This window comes from Triturus cristatus, chromosome 7, assembly GCF_964204655.1.
Source record: "Triturus cristatus chromosome 7, aTriCri1.1, whole genome shotgun sequence".
In the NCBI taxonomy this organism is placed as follows: domain Eukaryota; kingdom Metazoa; phylum Chordata; class Amphibia; order Caudata; family Salamandridae; genus Triturus; species Triturus cristatus.
The window spans coordinates 110377807-110397080 of record NC_140590.1 but is presented as its reverse complement, the minus strand read 5'-3'; the positions used below and the strand labels follow the sequence as shown (position 1 = coordinate 110397080).

General features: G+C 46.8%; 1 protein-coding gene across 2 annotated transcripts in view; it reads right to left on the bottom strand.

The window, feature by feature from the left end:
- LOC146808951 (chemerin-like receptor 1) overlaps positions 1–18548 on the bottom strand; it is a 36858-nt gene extending 18310 nt beyond the window's left edge. Inside the window, exon 1 of one of the 2 annotated variants that reach the window (XM_085615746.1) lies at positions 18475–18548. The gene's annotated coding sequence lies outside the window, so the exon portion shown is untranslated. Of the gene's footprint in view, positions 1–16469; positions 16570–18474 lie in introns of those variants that run through there. The other variant, XM_085615747.1, reaches the window with a different exon arrangement.
- Positions 18549–19274: the final 726 nt, after the last annotated feature.

Sequence of the window (19274 nt, the reverse complement as noted above, 5' to 3'; positions counted from 1 at the left end):
ACTCAAATCACTTAATCGTCCATTGCCTAAAATAAAAAAATATATGATGAATGAATATGAAATAGTGTTTGTGTAATGTATATGGTGCTTTTGTAAAGTTTTCCAATGCCCTTGGGCCAGGTCCTCCCTCCAAAAACCAAAATAGGGATGGATAATTTGATTCAAGATTGGAGTGATGGCCATGGTCGGTAAGTTGTGAAAGAGGGAGAGAAGGGTAGACTTCTTCTTAGGGCCTCAGCTATCATTAGTGCAGTAAGTGCAGTAGTATTGGAGCCCAGGAGTGTGAGGGGCTCACAATAACCAAATTATGGAGAGAACAGTTTTTAGTCAATTTCTGTTATTGTTTGATGATTTTCCCTATTATATGTTTCACATTTATTGTGGATCATGAGCCACAAAAAAAAAGTATCCATGATATGATCTCAAAAGCTCTGCCTCTGCGCTCAGCCCTGCATCTCCTGTTTTCCGATCCTTGCCATAAAGGTTTGCAGGGGGGCCCCGACTCCAAAACATTTTGCTTTGGGGGGCTCCGAGCAAAAAAGTTTGAAGACCACTGCTCTAGACCAATTGTGAGCTTCCGGGCCAGACTGTATGAGAATTTGGTAAGCAATTGTGGTTCTCAATTGGAGAACTGTGGGCCATCGCGTGCAGACATCCGTACTTTGAGAAGCAGAACGCACGAGTCGTGTAACAACTCTGAAACTCTAACAGAGTTAAGTGGGGGAATAAAAAAATCGACTGAGGAATACAAATTGATGAAAGAAAACGTAGAAGGTCTTCTATGGTCTTGCCTATCAACAACTTTTGGAAAAAGCTTGGCTTCCTCGCGCATTGGGCCCCAGGACTCATACATATTGAAACTACGCATTTGCTAAGGAACTTGCCTTGGAAATATAGGGAGGATTCTTTCGCTTATTATAATGAGACCATACGAATAGCTGCCATTTGTCAATTTTCCATAAATCCTTTGACCCTGTCCCCTGGTTGCTGTGATATTGATGTGGGTATCTGGAAAGGTCCTGATGAAGGTGGTCTAACTACTCTTCATATACCGCCGAAACGCGCGTCGACCTGATGTTGAGCCTTGCTCTCTGAACATAAAAATCTATTTGGTTGTGGAGGTTTTCTGCGTCACACATAACCTCTACCTTGTTCAGATGCTGGTTGTATGAAGTTTGTGAGAGTATGTATGTGTTCGAATGGCTGTGATATGGATGTATTTATTGAAGTTAGTCCAGGGGTTGTTTTTCTATTAAATGGATTTGTGCATGTGAAATTTTATGTAATTATTGTGATGATTTTGTTTTTTGTACGAATTTTCATAATCAGTTTTTTCTATTAGAATGAAAGAAAGATACACATAAAAAGAAAAAGAAAAGTGAAATGTTCTAAAATATATAAAGCAATTAAATAATAGAAGTAATGAAAATTTAAATGTCAAGTGTCCCTGTTGTGATTATATGCATGAGATAGCTCAAGAGAGAGCAAGTCCTTGATGTAAGGAATAGATAGGCTATGAGTTAGCATATTTAGTGGTCTCTGGTTCTTTCCCCTCTTTTCCCTAGCCTTTAGAGGGGGTCCCCCATTGTGCAACGGTTCTCTGGGAGAATGCACTAATCATTTTGCAGTTAAACGTGGCATTCGATAAGTTTGTGTTTTAGCCCCTATTTCATTTTCTTTATTTATTAATGGGGTGGATCAGACTTTGCAAACTATCCATGCTGATGTCCCACAAGTGGATGGGTGTCCCATTCCGATACTACAGCACGCAGATGATGCGGTCCTGCCGGCCAGGACCCCTCTGGGGTTGCAACGTCTAAGGGATGCTTTGGGGGATTTTATTGGTGCACGGAAACTGGTCATTAACAAAAGTAAAACTTACACAATGGCATGTCGGTCCAAGGTTAAAAAACTGTAGATCGTTCCTTTTGAATAAAATACCAGTGGCTTCTGTTGATTAATTTTGTTACTTGGGCATTACCTTCTCTGGTAATGGCTCCTGGACTCGTGAACTCATTAATGTTAAGAGTAAAATGGACAGAAGTACACATGGCATTTTTAGATTTTCTGCCAAGTTGGGCTCCAGACCAGTTAAGGAGATGACTGAAATTTATAAGGCAAGGGTTTTATCCATTGCAACATATGGGGCTGGTGTATGGGGTTATTTTAATAGTAAAGTTTTGCAGACTAAGGAAAATGTTTTCCTAAAACGCTTACTTTGTCTGCCTACCTCGGCTTCATCTGAGATTATTCACAGAGAAGTCGGACTACAGTACCTCACAGATGTAGTTGCATCACGCCCCCTATTGCTTTGGCATTCTCTATGGTCCAAAGACAAAACCAGCTTTACCAAAGCAATTATCCAAGACAGTCTTAAATTGGACAACGCCATTATGATCCCTTGGCTAAACTATATCAATTCTGGGTATAGCAAAATGTTTAATATGTCAATCCAGAATAACCCCCTTCAAGTTTTATCACTTAGTAAATTGTCCATCAGAGAAACTTAAATATGAATATTAGGAGGGAAACCCGGCTAGTTAGTGAGAATGAGAAACCATCAGTTATGTTTTATCTAACGCTTAACCAAGTACAGGGCTGCCAGGATTAGCTGACCTATATACACAATCCCATGCATCGCTTTGCCCTAGTTAGACTAAGATTGGGTATTGTCCATCATTTGGTTGCGTTACCCATAAAAATCCTGTCCCTCAAACACGTTTCCGTGCCCATGCGATGGACAAAGTAAACAGAGCACAGTGCACTTTATGTTGTTTTGCTAATTTTATACTGGTTTCAGAATTTACTACCTTAACCCCTTGCATGCCCGCCCCTTTCCCCGCCCAGTGCCGCGCTTTTTATTAGCGGGCGGAGTTCATGACGAGCTGGACTCGTCATGGGCACAGCGCCACCGCAGCCCATGACGAGTCCAGCTCGTCATGGGCACTGAAGGGGTTAAACCACTTTGGCTCGCATTTGGTGGTGGATCACATCTTGCTGCAGCAAAAAAAAAATCCGAGCTCAGCGATGCTAGGGTCTGTTTTAACATGGCGCTTTTTATTATAAATGCACTTAATATACGTAAAAGCATAATTATTCCCATGGACCGCTGAATTCTTGATGATTTGATGTAATTGTACTGTCTTTTTAATGACATTTTATGAGTTTTTATGTTATGAACTACTCGCGATGTACTGTATTTTCTGTATACCTTTATGGTTGTTTCTACACACCGAATAAAGTTTAATGAAATGAAATGACCCTCAAACAATTTCCTTATTGGAGATGCTGCAGGCCTGCAACATGTTTCCATCTATTTCTTCGCCCACCCATGAGAAAGGGCCATACCCTAGACCAAATCTTTCACAACTTTGACATATCAGTAAGCCTACCTCTTCCCATTACCTGGTCTGACCACCTCTTATTAAAATTCGTCATTCCCAACTCTGCCACAGCCCCTCGGGCTAACGCAGGGCAGAGGGTTCCTAATTACAGGACGTTCCATAAAATATCCATCCCGATGTTAGCAGACTCCCTCGGTCGTTCCTCACCAGAGCTGTCTAGCCGCCCGACTCGGACGCCCTCTCAATAGATTCATGGCTCTGAACCAACATTGGTGCAGCGGTACCGGTATTTTCCCGCTCTTCAAAGTAGTTGGTCCCACCAGCTCCATGGTTTAACAATTCCCTCAGATCTAGCAAAAGAAATTGTAGAAAAATAGTACAGAAATGGCGTAAATCCTATCTACCTGAGGCCAGGAAGGTGTATAAAGACACCTTAAAAGCTCATTACATTCTTGTGAAGGCAGCCAAGAAAAACTTCTTTAAAACCAAGATAGAAAATGCCCAAAATAAGAGTAAGGAAATCTTTAGCATAGTTAAATCCTTTACCGCACCAAAAGCCGGCACAAAGGAAGAGCCATGCATGGAAGTATGGTCTAAGCAAATAGCTCAATTCTTCCACAAAAAGATCTCCATGATCCAACAAGCCTTCACTAACATCTCAGAGGAAGAACTGACCTTCTACCTCTTGGATCCTCCATCTTACTAGCTTTCCCTGAGTTTCAGCTTGAAGAGTCACTGACCCTTCTCCAAAGCATTAACTCCAACTCTCCTACCGACCTATGTCCAGTGAATATCCTGAACCCATTAGCTCCCACCATAAACCCCATGGTAAACCAGCTCTTTAATGCTTCCCTCTCCTCAGGCAACGTTCCAAATTTATGGAAGAATGCTAAGATTCTCCCACTGATAAAAAAAGCTACCGCCAAACCGACGGACCCTGCCAACTACAGGCCAATCTCCCTTCTTCCGGACCTCTCCAAAGTATTAGAGAAGCATGTAAACAAGGCCCTCCAAAAACACATTGAAGATGGGAAGCTCCTTCCTGAGTCCCAATCCGGTTTTAGGGCAAACTACAGTACGGAGTCCGCTCTGATGGAAGTGACTGAATTTGTCAAAGGTAAGCTGGACCAGGGAGGCAAAGCTGTTCTGATACTGCTCGATCTGTCGGCAGCCTTCGATACGGTCCCACATGAGAAGCTCCTGGAGAAACTTGCTAACATCGGCCTGGGGAGGACCGCCTTAACATGGATGTCATCCTTTTTGGAAAACCGATCTCAGGACATCTGGCTCCCCCCTTTCCCAGCCCCTGTTCCGGCCGTGACTGTAGGTGTCCCTCAGGGCTCCATTCTCAGCCCTACCCTTTTTAATATATATTTATCCCCCTTGAATTTCTGGTAGAGGAAGAGGGTGCCAAAATTGTTTCCTATGCTGATTTTTACATGTGAAAAAGGAACTGACATTGATAGGGCAATGATTAGGTCTTGCCTCACAAAGGTTTTTAATTGACTTAAGATCAATCAGCTGAAGTGCAATCCTGACAAAACTGAAGTTGTTTTCTTTGGTAATATTGTATTAACTCCCTCCTCACGGACCACCTGAATTCCAACAACAGGCTTGACCCTTCCCAAAATGGCTTTCGCCCTGGCCACAGCACAGAGTCGGCGCTCTTGGCAGTGACAGAACATCTGTGGACAGCTTTGGATGCTGGGCAGACATCAACACTGATCCTTCTGGATCTCAGTGCCGCGTTTGATTCAGTGTTCCACGCCATTCTGTTGCGATGCCTGGAGAAGGCTGGAATTGTTGGTTCAGCCCTGAAGTGGCTGGCCTCATTCCTTGCTGATAGGATGTTTCAGGTGATAGCTCCCCCGTATACCTCTGACATCTTTCCCATCAAGCAAGGGGTGCCACAGGGCTCTTCCCTGAGCCCTCTGTTTTTCAATCTATATGTACAACCTCTGGCCACAGTAGACAAGAGCAGAGGGCTGACCATGGTCTCCTATGCCGACGACACATAGTTGGTGGTGGCTCTCTTGAGCGACTCTAAGCAGGATGCTTTTAAATTTCTAGGCGATCTTGGGGTAGTCGCCGAGTGGATGACCACCAACTGTCTCCAACTTAATGCCAACAAGTCGGAGGTGTTGTTGATAGGAAAGGACCATGGTCTATGGAATGAGCTCTGGTGGCCCAAGAGCCTAGGCACTGCCCTTCTCCCAAGCAGGCAGTGAAGAACTTAGGGGTTTGGATGGATGCTTCCCTTAACTTCCAGACTCAAAAGAAAAAGGTGGCGGGAACCTGCTTTGGGTTGTTGCGAGGACTCATGCCCATTCTGGGCTTCTTTGATGCTCCCACCAGGCAAATTATAATCCAGGCCTTGATTATGTCAAGACTTGATTGCCCTAGCTCACTGTATCTGGGAGCAAACAAGACAGAAATACATAGGCTACAGAGAGTTCAGAATGCGGCCGCAAGATCTCTCCTCGGTCTGCACAGAGACTGCTCAGTGACAAACGCTATTCGCCGTCCCCACTGGCTGCCTGTGGCTAGGCGGATTGAGTTCAAGGCTCTCTGCAAAGCCTTTAAAGTTCTGAAATTTGCCTCTCCTAATATATTGACTGACTTCCTTCTACCTTATGTTCCGTCCTGCCAGCTCCGCTCCATGGGACAACACCTGGTAGGTGGCCCCCCTGGTTAGGAGGGTTCGTGCCGGAGGTAGTTCTTTTCGGAACAGAGCGGCCATCCTTTGGAACACGCTGCCGGCCCACGTGTGGGGGCTCCATAATTACCTCGAATTTAGGAAAGCCATCATAACCTTTCTCTTTCCCACTTCGTAGGCCTCCTTGGGCCCTCCCTGATCTTGGTCACCTCATTGCTGTCAGTGCCGGGACACCTCTTTGCTGGTGCAGCTGTCACGCTTTATAAACCCACTAACATAACATAAAAGAATCCAGAAACGCCTGACTGGAGCTCTTGGTGGCCAAAAGATCTGCCTGCACCTCATTATACCTGCGCCAGGTAAAATGTATGCAGGGTGGGTTTTCCCCCGCAAAAAGCCTCATAGAAGTGGCACATTGAAATCTTTGAGAACTCAGTGCACCACTTCTAGGACCCCATTGCGTCAATATCTTACACCTGCCTCACAGCAGGCATAAGACTGATGCAGGCCCTTTCACAAGGGGCTTGCCACATGTGAAAGGACACATTGCTGGACTTGCGTCAATTTTCAGACACACCCCAGCAATGCATCACTTTTGCGCCTACAGATATGTCAGGAATACTGATGTATCTGTAACTCCTTGCGACATGATGCGTCATACAGTAAATAGGATGCATCCATCATGTCGCAAGGAGGGCGCACTAAGAAGTGACGCATCCCTGTTTTCACACAGCGATGCATCACTTCTCATATATAAGGCCCTAAATGAGTTTAAATCTAATATTCAGGGATAGGTCTGTGTGTTTTCAATATTGTAACACAGCAGCAGCTCACCAATATTAGTGCAAATAATCTCTGTGACGCCCTCCCATTTCGTATATGTTAGGCCTTGTTTTGATCTAAAATAAACTTTTTTTATGTATATTTCATGAAACAAACACAACATTTCTCTGCAAAATGGCTGTACTAGACTCACACATCAGGTACATACAAAATAAATTAAAGGAAAACAGTATTTAAAATAATCTGTTTAAGAAATATTCAAGGTCATTAGGGCAAAACTATGGAGAACGGAGCTGACTCTGTCAGGGAGCCCCTTGAAAGGCTGGGGCCCTGGGCCAGAGCCCACTTTGCCCATGCATTAAAACGTCTCTGCTGCGTTGGAGCATAGCACAGCAGATTGGCAATCCCGAACTGAGATATTGGCAGCAGATAGAGGCTGGGCATCCCTGGTGGAGACTGCTGCAGAAAGCACCGCGGAGTCCCAGTCTCGGCATCAGCGCCGGCTTTAGCACTGGTGGCGCCCAGTGCGACAATGTTTTTTGGCGTCCCCCTCCCACCGACCACCTCCGAAACGGATTCCCGCACTACCACCCTATAACAGTCTCCGTAGCCTCTCTCTCTAAAATGCATTTAATTAGTTTATGGGGCCACTCATAAAAGTGAAGGGTGTCAGCGCACTTTACACTGCACACACATTACAGAGACAATCAATCATATGTGTGTAAATCCATATCGGAAACGTTACATAAGACAGAGGACTGCAAGGGGTGGGATTTATGTCATCCACACTGGTAGGCAGGAGAGTTTAGGGGGGTTGGTCGGAGAAGCACAAACTCAGAATTTAAAACGTAACACACCGTGGTTGGGGGTTCTCTGAACAATCAGAAATGATGTCTACCAAACAACCCCTTTGTGAAACATTAGGATAATGAAAGTCTGAGGAAAAAATCAATACGCTCTAATCTATACCTGAAGGCTGCATCTCAGTTCTTTGATGACAGTTGGTAGCTCACTGTTGGGAGTTTAACTTATAAACTGCAGGTAGCAAAGGGAAGTCTCTGTCGAAAGCAGTAACCCACTTACCTATGTATGCTATATTCGCTTTGTGATTTTCATGGTCGCATTCTTCGCAGCAGGCACATTAACCTTCTGCGCTATCTTATGATGAATCAAAACTTCCACAAGTCAAAATTCCACTAGACAAAACTCGGGTCTCTCTCCGGGGAAGAACATTAATCTCCGGAGTTCACTTGACATTTTTATTGTTTGCTGGAAATTGTTGGAGGCCAGGAACACTGTGGGTGCTTTAAAAAACAATGAAAACTAGCAAACAGGCGCCCCCACGGGAAGTCAGCACCCGGTGCGGTGGCACCAGTCGCACCGCCCTAGAGCCGGCCCTGCTTGGCATGTGGTGTGTGTAGGTGTATGCGCGGCACAAGCAGGTGATCCATAACTTCTAGAGGGAGCTGAATATTAAAAAGAGCGGAACCCAGCATCACAAGGAATATATAGTTATTAAACCCTCCATGCACAGTGGCGTAGCTAGCCAGCCCGCAGTGGCGTAACGAAACTTGAAGGGCCCCCCCCCTGCAAGGTATGTGGAGGGCCCCCCTCGGGGCTCAATCAGGAGCTCCCGGCCCAGAGCATTGTGCTGAGGGGGGCCCCTGGAGCTGGGGCCCCATGCACCGCGGGGACCTATGTTACGCCCCTGGCTGCCCGTGGTGGTCCCTGCGTTTGCCGCTTTGCGGCCGCACAGTGTAAACTGAAGGTGGAGGGGGGGGGGGGGGGGGGGGGGGTGCTGGCGAGTATTCTCAGTTTGCGGCAGGGTTGGCAAACGCATTGAGGAGCGGGTAGGGCTTGCTATTGCCGCCCGAGACGGCAGGGAATGGCTGGGGGAAGCCGCCGTCCCAAGATTTCATGCATGCCGCCTGGAGTGCACCCCCTCCCCCGCCCCTAGCTACGCCACTGTCCATGCATCGTGTTTGGTCTTCCCATGAAAAAGGCCCCTTTTGGAAATCATAGGCAGATGTTTGCACAGTGTGCTGTGAGGCACTTTCACGTCCATACTTGAACCGTATCACAGTGAAGGGCAATTACAATTAGGTGGACAGTGCGTATTAAAAGATTCTTGAAAATGAATGGATCGGAACGTGGAGCAACTACTTTCCACTTCCCTGAATACGCCTCCGCTGGAATATTCCAAAGCCGCCTTCGGGATAGGGGGAGTGACCAATGCAGACCCGACAGGTATGGTGCCCAGATAACGTGAGAGCAAGAGGACACGCAGTCTATGTACCCTGCATACATGAGGTATAGTGAGGTACGTGAAGTACATTTGACAGTTCGCGGTGAGCACGGCTGACCTCTGACTCACTTCACGTGCACTTTGGGATGAAAGAAGCCTGCGTGCGCTTCTGGTTTGTGGCCAAGGGTGTTGCTTTGTCAGCTTTGGTTTTCGGCGACCCCTTATGCTGCACTGGTCTGGGTGGGGTTAAAGCGATGATCATGCAATGAAGTAGGCTCCAGTTGCAGTGCGACACTGCGACGCGCACTCGTGTGACGTGCATGCGTGTGTACCTGCTTGTGCCGGTTGAAGTATTTCACTTATTTCATATATCGGAGCACATGCGGATGCTGTTGATGGTTGTGGTGCAGGTGTGACACTAAGACCCAGAAAGACCTCGTGTTAAACACAATTCATGTACATACAGTGTATGTTCTGCTCTTACGCACACGTGGTGTTGGCTGTGGTTACATTATGACACGCAGAATATTGGGGACACGAGGGGTACCCAATGCTATTGCTTCCCACAGTTGCTTCTTGGGGTTTTGCATTGTGTTTGTGGTGCTGGATTTTGTAGTATGTGAATACACATTGGAGTACACAAAGTACACAACAGTGTGCTGATGTGCGTGCTCACAGCTCTGAGTGCTGTAGGGTGGCAATGCATAGCAAATGGATAGGTATACGACGGCGAAGGTTGGCCAAAGCTGTGCACGTATGGATGACATATATGCACTGAAGCAAAGACTGTATAGACGTAGCAGAAAATGTACTGCTATTGTCTCCTATGTGTTACAGTGTCAATCCATGTCACTGCACTGTACTCACCCCCGGAGTTTACCACAGACTCGCTGGGCTGTGGGCTGTGTGCACGTGGTGCGAGGTGAGCTAGAATGCACGTAAGTTGTTTACAGTCCACCTGCACATAGAGCACTGACTGTCAAGAGTTTGTGCTCTGGGGCTAATTGTCACTGATTCTCCAGGAAGAGGGGTGCACTGGATGAATTCAGTGCACGCCGCAGTACTGCACCATTCTGTGCACACTGAGCCACACTCCCACAGACTTCGCGTGTCTTGATGACTTAGTGCTGCCCACCGCTGCTCCTTCAGTGCTGCTCCAGTTCTGTGCTGCGGATCCTGGGGTGGCGCTACCTTGCACTCTCTCCCATCCCCTTGTCTTCCTTCGTCATCTTCCTTCACTTCCTGCTACCAATGCCTCCTTGAGTTGCCAGGTCGGAAATCTCTTTAAGCATTAGAAATGCAATAGGTCCCGCACTTTTCCCTCATATCCGAAACCGATGTATTACCAATGCTTGTTTGAGTTGGAGCTACACATAAGTAAATGAGCACTAGCCACCAATGTCCACTGAAACAGGAGTAGGAAATTTGTGGGCAGAAAAGAAAAAGCAGACGCTGGTGTACACTGGCCGTCCTTTAACTTGCACCGAAGTGGATGCCTACTTGTGCCCCGAGGGCACTGGGGAGTGCGCTCACCGAAATCAGGTCAGTTTGAGGGAGACAAAGCGCTCACCACGTGGTGAAAGCTCAAGGATTCAGTGGGCCAGTCCTCCACAAGCTCCATTCCTCCCAACCAAACATAAGCTGAGACGTAAAATAAAAATAGTGCGCTGCAACCAGCATAGAGCAGCAGCAAAGAAAGAGTACATGTAAGAGGGTCAGCTGCAATGGGAGGGAAACAAGCACTCAAAGGAGGGACAAATTCAACCAATGCACCAATGAAAAGCCAGTATGTTACGACGTCACACAAAATAAAAAAATGTAAAGCAAGGGTGTGCCAAGGCTAACACAGAGGGATTATAACATGCCTCACAGAGCAGCGCCAGCACGCTGCCTCTAGGCTCCACCTAAAAATGATTTCAAGTAATTAATTTTACAGCACAATTTTAAAAATGTATCAGCCTAAAAGACATAAGAAGGACATTTTTTATTAGCTTGGAAAAGAAATTGCAAATTTTCCAATACTCCAAAACCTCCAGAAGTTACACAGGACCAATCATTCTCTCCATCCACAACTTTCCCTGTATATGAAAACTGCATTTTGCACCTAAGTGGTTGCTTTCGGGGCTGGTTAAGAATCCCTCGACTGATCCAGTTCTGATAGTAGAACTCGTTCTAGTGGGGACCAGGTGTTTCCCAATGTCGGTATGGTTTGAGCAGCCTCACCATGCTTGTAAGAAATTCTATGCATGACCGTGAGTAGATGTGAATTGCTACTAACAGGGCCGCTGTTCCTATAAGAAAGGGTAGGAGTCGTTTTGGAAAGAGGGGAAGTCAGAGTGATTTTACTTGATGCCCTCACACACCCCGAAGGATTTTATGCTTCAACACAGGGCGGTGCTCCTTGTCGGGCCGGCGCTGCATTGCCCTACGGGTCCCCCGAAGGGTCATTTTGTAGGAGTTCTTTTTAGTTTACACGTCGTATGATGTGTACAGGTTAGTGCTAGTTCTGTGATAGGTGAGTTAAAAAATGACTAGAGGGTATCTAAAATGAGTGGATTTAATGAAAGGAGTCCCTCTATCATGGTAATTATGGCCCTCAGTAGCTGAAGAATATTGTGCATGAATGACCCCCTTTAGTAGCAATTCATTACTCAGGAGCCCGGGGCCTTCATTTAGCTTCCTGTCCCCCCGTGTCATTTTTCTTGATTACGTGAGTGGATGTGACCAAGTGACCGAGCTACTAACCTGGGTTCTAATTCCTTAGTGAAATCTGAGTAAATCACTTAATTTTCCTGAGCCTAACATTTGTAAACATTGCATGATATGGGAATGTGTAATTCACATATATTAAATCCTCACTAGATGTACAGGATTGTCTCTGCCCTGTAGCTTGCCAGGTACGTTTATGCGATGTGAAAATCCTTGCCTGTCCACATCTGTACATCAGCACAGTACTTGTGACTCACATTCAAGTCTCCAAGATGTTAAGAAAAAATCCATGTTCAAGTCTATTTGAGGACAGCAGAGAGATCAAACTGGGTGTAACCCATCTGTCCGCAGAAGATACTGCTCATACAACTACCTCAATGGTACAGCTCACGCGAGACACGGATTGCGTGACACGGGAAGACAACTATGTACCAAACAAAAGGGAAGTTGACTTGTTGGTCAACAGTGGCCTAAAACTGACAGGTCAAAGAGCGCTTCTCCAAAAATGGGGCCCCAAGCCCTACCACGAGGCAACAGAGATAATGCATAAAGCCAAGGATGGATGTATTAAGGAAATTGTGCAGAGCAATAAGGAGTGATGTCAGATTGACCCAATGGGTCGGGATGTACATCTCTTGAATTATCAGTAGCCCTCAACGAGGAGACAGTTTTTCTTCTTCATCCAAGAAAGACCTAAGATGGAAGATCAAGTGAGAGCAATTTTATGATCTATAACAAGAAAGTACATCAAATTCCAATGAAATGGCCTTTATTGAACAGAGAAATATTCAGTAAAGGACATGCATAGGTTGTGCAAAAAAAGAGGTGACAAGTGGCCAATTAGGGGTTTTTTGGTAACGCCCTCAAATATTTTTGTGTCCAACAGCCTGCTTTCGGAACCTGTGCCTGAATGTAATTTGATGTATTTGCAGAACACTCGTTGTAATATTAAGAAGCAGAAACGAGGCTGATCTACAGGGACCCGACAGTGGGATGGTCCCAGGTGCGCTCAGTTTGATGCACAGCAAACCTCTCATCACACAGATGGTCACCACAGGCGGACGGAGGCGAAGCTATACACTGGGCCTTAAGTGAATTTGAGGCAAGTCCGGGGTGGGAGTCTGGAGCCCCGTGCTGGAGTTAAGCAGCTCTAGCCACAAGGCCACATCTTCTCTCTAATTCCCCTCAGGGCCTCTATACTTCTGATCCTGAAAGCCCCTCACTGGTCTTTTAATGCACGTCCTAGGAGGACTGCATGCCTGAGAAGTTGTTAAATGCGTGTGTTCCTAAAGCAAGAGCCCTCAAACTCTCACGCTAAACGTTCCTCCTCGCAGGAGCAACCGGAGAACGGAGTGTGGCAACCGGTGGGTGAAACCGCAGCGGGAGGCACTCTTGCGAAACACGTCTTTGTAGCAACGGCGACTCTCCGCGCGCACTGGCACTGTTTGGTGCACACAACGCTTGCTGAAAACCTTCCGTTTCACTGGCTAGTTTGCGGAATTGCGAAGATGAGCGCCTGACTAAGGAGGGGAAGCCATCTATGGACGCTCTATTTGTGATATGTTTTTGTTTACATGAGGCTGACGGGTCAGCTGAAGCTAAAAAGATCGCGAGTTTCTTTACACACTCACAAAGGTAATCTTCTGTCGGATGTCAAGATATGTCACTGCTTCCAGGCAGCTTCCCATCCACTCCTGAGTTTGCCCGAGGCGCCTGGCTTCACAGGAGACGCTAGGCTCAAACATTCACTCATGTGTCCAAGTGAGCGCTCTGGAAAGGTTCTGTTCAAGCAATCTGGGATCTCGTCATTTTGAACAGGTATGAAAATGTGTGCACCTGATAATGTTCCTATATTCATAATGCTGTGCGATTGTTGGGGAACCGCTATACACCCGTGTGCATTAAATTGGACACATGTACAATGTAAACATGTAAAAGACCATTGAACAGTGCGAGCGCCGGTGTTAATACATTTATATATTTCCAGTGCTACTAGACAAATATTTCTAGCGTTTATACATGAAGAGAAAACTAGATGAAACATCTCCACAAATGCAGTTTACGACTTGGCAAACAAGGGCTATTTAGGCACCAGATTTAAATTTTAAATACGTTTTTAGTTTTTTGACAAACCAATAATTATTGCATAATTTTTTCATAGATGAAGTACCTTATTTTTGGAACGAAGACTACATTAATTTCTTAGGTAATCGATCTGGTTCCCCCATTGTATTGATAGGGATAAGTTCAGGTTCGTTGGGACTCGTCAGTAGTTGGCCATGAAGCTAAAAAAATCGCCCAGTTTTGGGAAAATTAGTTTTGGGATACTTCATTTCGGTTTTAGTAAACTTGCTGTCCATACGTCATGAATTCTCAAGTGTGGTGCATGTCGGCCCATATGCACCCTATCAGGGTCTAAGAGCAACACCTGCTACAATAAAAATGTTCTCTGTAAAATGTTCAGGACAGGTGCTTCTAGAAAATGGGTTTCTAGAAGATCAGATATCGAAATCGCGGTGATTGCGGAAGGGGGGGGGGGGGGACGGAAGACACTGAGGAGAAAGGCAAACTGTGAAACAAATCAAAGGAGCACAGAATGCGTGGCCTGCTCTGGTGCAACTAGGGAACAGGCGTCAAAGATGGAGACTGCTGTGCATGGTCAGTCTGAGGGGCTGTGCTGCAGCGTTTCACAACAAAGAGGAACTGAGCACCAGGGGTTCGGGCGGTGCTCCAGCACAGCAGGGGCTTGGGCAGGAGGAGCACCGGGAGTAGGCGCATTAACAGAGAGGTGACGCCACAGCTAGAGCTGGGCTCCTGTAAATATGGCGTCTTACGTCATCAGACAAGCAGCGGCGCCTGCACCCCACCAGGGGTAATGGCAAGATGGTGGTTCTTCGGCCCTAGCAGGGGCGGGTCACAATGCCTGGGGTCCTTATCCCGTCTGGATGCTACAACCATCGGGCATGCCTACAGTGACCCATGAGGTGCAGACAAGTTCACCGCTTCTGTGCTTCCTGTGTTTGCCGTTCCAGGGACTCGTGCCCAATGGTCTGCAGACTAAAGTCGTAGGTCGGGCTCCTTCTGAAGGCTGTTTCGCAGTCTTTGGCCGTGAAGTTGTGTCTACTCGCTAGGCACCATTCTCCTAATCCTGTCCCTTCGAGCAGCCCCTCGCAGAACCTTCCTGGCTAATTCTGTTGACTCCGGGTGAACACGAGACACCCGACGGACGGAACTTGTTTTCCCGAGCCCCCGGGGAGCAGGTTTACAAAGATGCACCTATCGAGTGCGGAACCCTCAATGGACCCGTGTGCCATGAAGTAGCATCTTAGAGGTTGGCACCGGGGCACAGGCCTTGAAAGCCGTGCCACCCTTCCATTATTACCCGTGAGTGTCTCTGGGTATCTGCCATCAGTGCACGTATGCTATATGCGAGGCCGCAGGTTGGTCTGGGAAACTCATGTATGTGCCTAGCGCTTAATATTAGCTTTCAAGCGCTCTCTTTCTAGACAGAAAGGGAACTGCGACACAAGTAGACACAATGACTGTGCACAAAATAACACTATTCATCTCAAAAGGAATATGGAATTTAATCTTTATCCGGGTACGAATACCGCTGTGGAACCCATCCTGGCTTTCCCTGTGAGGCGTCCACTCCTGGGCACCCCCAAGGTGGAGGCCAGACATCCTTAGCGTTGTGGGGGCCGTTGTGGAGATTAAGCAAGCTATTGCCCAGAGTGGGACTCCATGATTGGAATGGCACCGCGGCGAGAATTATCAGGTCCGTGGAATGTTTGAGCCCAAGACCCGCCGAGGCGGGGAATTGAACCCTGGTCCCGGGCTAGACCTCTGCATCAGGGTCTGCCGCTCCAATCATTGAGCCACACTTCTCCACTGCTTCCATCTGGGCATGGATCACATTAGCATGTGAGTCTGTGGTCCACATATATCAGAGACACATACAGTGAAATCGTGCCGTCTCTTCTGCCTGCTGCATTATCTCACCATTTCCCTGAAAGCACCAAAGAGGTTTCTTTTATCAAATACGAACTTCCTCCTCTGTCTTGATTTCCGCTTCCTGCGCCTGGTGCTAGGAGCGCGGATCCCTGCTCACTTTAGAAACTTTGAAAGTCTCACCACGCACGTAAATATTAACTCGCCCTCTTTTTCTATTTCTTGTTTTTTTGTACCAAGAAATGGAAAAACTGGCCGTATATAATTTTACAATTTAACAAGTGAATTCGTGCTTTAGAAGAAATAGCCGGGCCTGTGGAGAACATAAAACAGCCGCTGGCTCTCAGGAGAGATCTAAGTCAAGAAACACACGTTCTTCCCCCCTGAATCGTATTTTCGTGGTACACCGCTTATTCGAAGTTTAAAGACTTACACGGAATCCCTTCAATTGAGATTGCAACAGTTCCTTTGCCATATGTTTCGTTACTACGACCCACTCCTAAAATGAAATATACCTGGCTAGGTATCTTATTTACAAACCCCTTGCGCCGCCTGGGACATAACTTTTTCCCACATAAAAAAGCGACGCACAGGCGGCGCAAGGGGCTTGTAAATAAGCTCCGTACAATACCGTTTAATGTTTTGCATACTTTTTGTATCACTCATGTTTCCTTACGGGTGGGTATCAAGCATTGTTCTGTCTACTTCAACAGACAGATGGTAGACGTTCGTTATGATAGGGCAAGAATCTATAACCATAGAAACGTTTGAATAAGTTTACCTGTGCCTCTGGAATCTTCCGGAAGGCCTCGCTCTGGTGACTAGAGTGTCCAACAGGAACCAGGCCGTGGTGGTGGGAGATGAAAGGGTTGGAGGGTCTGGTTGGGAGGGTGTCGAGGGGGGGGGGGGGGGCGGTGGTTGCAGAGCCCAGTAGCGGACTAAGCCGAAAGGCGCGGTGGCTGACACCTCTCTGACCACTCGGGACCCTTCTGAGGCCTAACTCTGATTCCAGGATCACGTCATTCGAGTTTTGTCCCATCTGCCCCCCCCCAGCCCCCCCCCCCCCCCCCAAGGAAATGACGAAGCCCCACAAGTGACATTGTTTCAGTGATGCAATCAACGCGCTGGCCGCTGTGCTTTGACGAAGTCAATGGAGGTGTCCAGCTGGGCCCATGGGCCACTGACCACGGCTAACGAAGCGCGGGCCAGGGGGCGGCGACTCAATCAACGGCTTTGCCGAGGAGCAGACACACTTCTAGCCGGACGCTTTTGCAGAAAGAGGTGCGAGTTTTTTCAGATCTGAATTCAGCTTGAAGTGCGACCATTTCTATAACCAAGGTGTTTTGTTTTTTACAGTTAGTTTGTGTGTTAATATAGGGCAAGCTTGGACCACGGTCATGAGAGCGTTTTACATAAACGCCAGATTATATCACAGAAGGTCAGAATAATTTTTAAAGGCACATACACATTAGGTGATCTGAATCACAGACTGTTGAGACGATGGCGGTCCTCGAACCTGGATTCCGAGTTCCAAAGTCGGCAGCTTGGGCCGTTAGGCCACATCTCCTCACCCGGTTCTACTTCTAAAAACCCGCTCAAAGCCCCGGTCCCATTGTGCCGCCTCATTGAGTGATTTTCCCAAGCGAAGTCGCGGATAGGACTCGGACAGACTACACTTTTTTGTATTCTACCATCAGCAGGTTTTATGTTACTGTCCAAAAACTGTTACCATTATGAGGAGCATTTGTATGTTTGCGTACAAAGTATGGGATCTGAGAAGGCCATGGTGCAGACAGAGTTTCTAAAGTGTGAGAATAAAAACAGACCAGTGGACCAATATGGAGCTAATTCAGATTCAAGCATTGGCCATCCCAAAATGACTGTCTAAGCGCCTTGATGCCCTTGGGCTTAGTTAGCGCTCTATAAGTTTTATTTCATGAATTCATGCATTCATTCTAAAGAATGACATGTTAAGCCAGACCTAAACATTCATGGACGTTAATGAATGCCCTCCCCCAACTTGCAGAGAAAAACGCCATAAATTATCTAGTCATCTGAGACACTGTAATAGCATTACAATGGCATGTGTGTGCCCCAGAAAGTTAAAGCCTCGACAGCTGGATAAATAAACAAAATGAACACAGCTGTGTGGAGGGCAAGAACTTTTTTTGTAGAAGCACACAACCTCTGCCCAATCAAAACATGTCCTCCTAGTTTCCAACAAGTTGACGCACCCAAAACCCATTTCCTAGGGAGTCTGTCTCTCAAAGCTTTCTGGAGACAACTGGCCTGTCATGCCATAGCATAACAAGCATTTGCAATGCAATAGGTCTCGCATTTACGTGAGTTTAAGTTATTGGCATTGTAAATAACAATGCCTTTTATTTATTTTTTTAAACGGAAACAAAAATAAAAGGCATTGTCATTTGCAATGTCAATAGCTCAAACTCACGTAAATGCGAGACCTATTGCATTGCAAATGCTTGTTTTTTTAGGCACTAGGAGATGAAGTGATTTACCCAGAATCGCCGGATGTTTGAGCCTCCAGCCAGACTCGAATCCGGTTCCCCAGCTGCAGTCAGCCGCTCGTTTCTTTAATTCTTTTGCTCCGATCAATGTCTTCGATTATCCCTCCCATTATTAATTTATGTTTCGTTTAATGAATTCCAACATACTGCCCGTTCTTCTCAGAGGTATTCTCCTTTCCACTCCATGACTCTGTTAGGTGTTTCCCCCTTCCGCCTCCTTTCACCCCCAGCCCGGCCACACCCCTGCCCGGTGCTTACCTTGTGCACTGCCCGGTCCGCGCGACCTGCCCTCTGCCCTGTGCGGTCACTGCGGCTCTGAACCCCCAGCCGTGTCTTCACGCGCCAGGAAAGAATGACAGCAGAGGGCGTCACGTGAGCAGGGCGCGCGTGGCGCAACACGGGGAAGCGGGAGAGGCCCAGGAGAGGAAGTGCCCACGCGCACGGGGGATGGAGAGAACGACGGTCAGGGGTTGGGGCTGAACTTTTGAAAAAGTGCTTATCACTTCTGCTGGAAGCGCCTTCTTTAGTGTAATCAGAAGTAAAGATGGGAATGCTGCAGATTTTCCTGTTGACCTGCCTTAATAAATCGTAATTGTTCCCAAACTTCTCAAGCCGCACCTGACAATGAATTCTTTCCATTGCTGCCCCTTGGTTTGCCGTGTGATTGGTACACATATTTAGTGTTTCTTTTGCGAACAGCGCGCTTGTGGTCTTATTCTGATGGGCTGCGCTGGCACAGGCACTTACAGTGGGTAAAGTCAATCCATTTAACCGGCTATTTCACTGAGCTGCGCTCTTCGGAAATAGGGCATAAAAGAGGCGCGCCAGGTGTTCCATAAGAGAGTGGGCACTTCAATTCAATTCAATATAACTTTATTCGGTCTAAAAACAATAAGCCATAAAAGTACATAGAAATATTATACGTAGCTGTAAGCACACACAACCATTTAAAATAGTCATAAGTTGATAAAAAAGTGCGTAAAAGACTTATGAGATCCAAGAAAGACACATGAACTAGTACTCCAAACATCCAAGCTTTAGATAAGCGCGAGGGAATG